This window comes from Phoxinus phoxinus (genome assembly GCF_949152265.1).
Source record: "Phoxinus phoxinus genome assembly, chromosome: 22".
Lineage (NCBI taxonomy): Eukaryota > Metazoa > Chordata > Actinopteri > Cypriniformes > Leuciscidae > Phoxinus > Phoxinus phoxinus.
Genome location: NC_136897.1, coordinates 537,222 through 541,356, shown reverse-complemented (window position 1 = coordinate 541,356; position 4,135 = coordinate 537,222). Strand labels below are relative to the sequence as shown.

At 39.9% G+C, this 4,135-nt stretch overlaps 1 long non-coding RNA gene across 1 annotated transcript; it reads right to left on the bottom strand.

Annotated features, from left to right (window-relative positions):
* Positions 1-459: 459 nt before the first annotated feature.
* LOC306990236 lies at positions 460-2,509 on the bottom strand. The gene is made up of 3 exons (XR_013795839.1): positions 2,378-2,509; positions 810-858; positions 460-596 (listed from the first exon to the last, which is right to left on the bottom strand). It is a non-coding gene; the product is annotated as an uncharacterized lncRNA (long non-coding RNA).
* Between the last annotated feature and the right edge of the window lie 1,626 nt (positions 2,510-4,135).

Genomic DNA, 4,135 nt, shown 5'->3' with positions numbered 1-4,135 from the left:
CTCCCTCCTCCCATCACCACTATTCCACCCAACCCTCATCCTCCCCATCCCTATTCTGCCCATCACCCCTCCCTGCATCATCACTATTTTGCTGCCACAGGACTTTATCAAGACCCATGAGTGTATCTAATCCAAGCTCTGTGTTAAAGGTTGTGTGTGTGTGTGTTTGTTTGTTTGTGTGTGTCTGTGTGGGGTGTAGTGAGGTGAGTGGTGTGTGTGTGCATGCAAGTGTATATGTGGGTGGGTGCGTTCGTATATGGGCTGTTATGCATGACAAAAAAAGGTCTTACGTCACACATCCTGATGATGTCTGATGGCTCTTCTCTTAGGTAGTGTGGCAGACCCAGCAGAGCAGCAGTCCTTCTTTTGTTTGTGTCCTACAAGACAAAAATAAGCAGTGTTGAGATTTTATTGCGAACATCTGGTGCCCAATTTTTCAATTCTCAGCTCGTCTACTCACGTCTTTCTTCAGACAGTCCAAAATGGCTTTCAGTGCAGGCTTCTTTGCCGAGTTGGTCGCAGCTTCGTACACTTCCAGCAGTCTTGGTGTCAGGTCATCAAGTCCGTCGAGGAATAATGTTTGATATTGCTTGGCGCTGAAAAAGTACAAAGTTCACAACGAAGTTTAGCAACAGGACTGGTTCCTTGTTTGTGGTCCGTCAAATGTTTTAAAAGTTCCACATGGGATTGAAAGACGGTAAGACAATCCGGGTAAATACAACTAAAACCTGTTCTTCCACGTCCATGCTTGTCTTTGTAATGATTCACTATAGTCTTTTGAATGTATGAAGCAAAATTGCAAAACTTACAAGTCCACTTCATAAAATGAGTAGCTGAGCCTGGTAAATCATAAAATACCTGAAACACACAAAACAGAAGAAAAGTTTTAGCTGCTAAGTGATGTGAATTGCAAAAATGAACAACAGCACATTTCAAGTTAAGTCTAACTAACAAATTGGATGTAGAAATTGTTGTATTGCTCTTTAGCACTAGCTAACGCGACCGATGTTCTGTAATAAGAAACAATAATGGGCTTGCAGCAACCGAGCGGCTGCTAATAATCTAGCACTAAGTTAGTTCGTTAGTATCGCCGCCATGATTGACAGGCAGCTAAAGTTAATCAGCTCGCACTGGCAAGCGGACCCCAGCAAGAACAACCGCCTCAGTGGTTCTCCAAAATTATTTTGCAGCCCTGGGCATGAACATACACTACCGTTCAAAAGTTTGGGGTCAGTACGATTTTTAATGTTTTTAAAAGAAGTATCTTCTGCTCACCAAGGCTGCATTTATTTGATTAAAAATACAAACAAAAACAGTACTATTGTGAAATAGTATTCCAATTTAAAACAACGGTTTTCTATTTTAATATATTTTAAACTGTAAATTATTCCTGATCAAAGCTGAATTTATCATCATTACTCCAGTCTTCAGTGTCACATTATTCCTTCAGAAATCACTATGATGTGATGCTCAAGAAATATTAATTATTAGTATCAGTTGAAAACAGTTGTGTACAAATTTTTTTTCTTCAAAATTCTTTGATGAATAGAAAGTTCATAAGAACAGCATTTATTTAAAATAGAATATTTTCTAACATTATAAATGTCTTTACTGTAACTTTTTATCAGTTTAACTCATCCTTCATGAATCAAAGTATTGATTTATTTTATTTATTTCCCCAAAAAATAAAATAAAAATTCTTAAAGACCCCAAACTTTTGAACGGTGTTTAATGTTACAAAAGCTTTAGATTTCAGATAAATGCTGTTATTTTTAACTTTCTATTCATCAAAGAATTTTGAAAAAAAAAAAGGTACACAACTGTTTTCAACATGTTTCTTGAAATGTTTCTTGAGCATCAAATCATCATATTAGAAGGATTTCTGGTGGATCATGTGACACAGAAGACTGAAAATTCAGCTTTGATCACAGGAATAATTTACAGTTTAAAATATATTAAAATAGAAAACAGCTGTTTTAAATTGGAATACTATTTCACAATATTACTGTTTTTGTTTGTATTTTTAATCAAATAAATGCAGCCGTGGTGGGCAGAATATAAAAATCTGACTGATCCCAAACTTTTGAACGGTAGTGTATTTGGCCTTGACATACGGTCTATCAGAAATGGTGTTTTCTACAACAGTTTACAGTGAAAACTGGTATTGTCTCAGATAAAGCTTTATCAACCGTCTCTGACTGAACTAAAAGACTGCAAATGTGTTCTAGCTAACATTAACGGCCGCTGAAATGTGCCTCGCTTAAATGACATCACAGTTGTCGCACATATCAAAAGGTAACGTTAACGATATCTAACGTTAATCGCGTTATTGGTTTCATCAACGCACATTCATAATATCTAAAACACGAACACTTACCAATAGCGAACTTGTTCACGCCAACCCGATCGTCTTGTCTGATGGAAAAATGAGGCACCCGGCCGTTTGAAGTGTGACTGCTTGCAGGCGGGAAAAACATGCTTGTCTCGTGGCCTCGTCGTCTGTAGTCTCCCGCACATGCGCAAAGAGCTGTCCTCCACTCAATTTAAAATGGCAAGTTCATTCAAGCACCTGTAATTTGTGATTCATTGAAGTAACTTATGAACCTAAATTGAAAGATTGAAAACTCAAACAATTGAGCTGAAATTTCATAACACATTATTTTATGTCTGAGTTAATGACATATATAAGTTATCATAACTTTTTGATCAGATTATTTTTTACAGTGCACAGATGAAGATGAGACCACAGGCTCCAATACCACAGTATTTTACTGTAATAATATCATAAGCTCAGGTAAATCCCACAGGCGTGTGAACGTAACACAAAAGTGTGGAGGAGGAACTTACACACACAGAGATAATGAACTCAACGACGACAGCTGTGAGGATGAATGGCGGGAAACAGAGGATCATGTGACTGAAAATAACAAACCACAATCCATGAAAATGAAACTAACTAAACAGAACCGTGACAAGAACAGGTTTTCATGCTTGAATGTTAATTACTTTCCCCATATTTGACATTGTTATATGAGGACACAGAAATATTGTGATGAGTCCGTTCCCGGTATACTCAAGACAAGTTTCAGGAGTTCAGAAACACTGAACCTGATATAGAGAATAACTGGAGCTTCACATGATCACACACACACACACACACACACACACACACACACACACACACACACACACACACACACACACACACACACACACACACACACACACAGATGGACACGAGGAAAGCACAACAGGGCCTCTGTAATACTGCACAAAGTAAAAAGGTGAATATGTACCTGAATAGATGGAAGAGCAATAATAACAAAGTTACATTTTATAATGATGATTCTTCGTGTTTATTTACCACTTTTTTTATATACAACTTTTTTCTGTTGATATTCATCCTGACCTGATGTTACGATAGTAACCAAGACGTTCCCTTTCAAGAAGGTCTCTCGTATTGCTTAGCTATACACTTATGGGAACCCATTTCGAAACGTGAAATTAGCTAACCAACTTCGCCCTACATCATCACCTGGGGCTGGAAAGCCAGAGGTTAATGGTAGAGCTAGAAGTCAGAATCCAATGGGGACCAGACAATCTAGAGACTTGGACCCCCCCGGGGCCAAAACCTCTTATACAGAAAGAAGTTATAAAATCTCACAAATGTGGACGGTGAGGACCAGCCGGCTGCCCTACAAATGTCTTCAATTGGTATTCCACTGGACCAGGCCCATGAGGAGGCCATGCCTGTCGTGGAATGAGCTCTAATGCCTATGGGGCATTGCAGGCCCATAGATGCGTAGGCTAAAGAGATAGCGTCTACTATCCACCGTGATAGTCTCTGCTTAGTGACCGGGAGCCCTTTGGTGCGGCCGCCGAAGCATACGAAGAGCTGAACGGGGCAGAACGCTCTAAATAGACTCTAAGGGCGCTAACAGTAGAATCAGGTCTTCCGAAGGGGGAAGAGCCGACAGCGAAATGACCTGAGCTCTGAACGGAGTCGAGAGCACTTTGGGAACATAACCATGCCTTGGCCTGAGGACGACTTTAGAGTCGTTGGGCCCGAACTCAAGGCCGGAAGAGCTCGTAGAGAGCGCTTGCAGATCACCCACTCGCTTGACCGATCTTGACC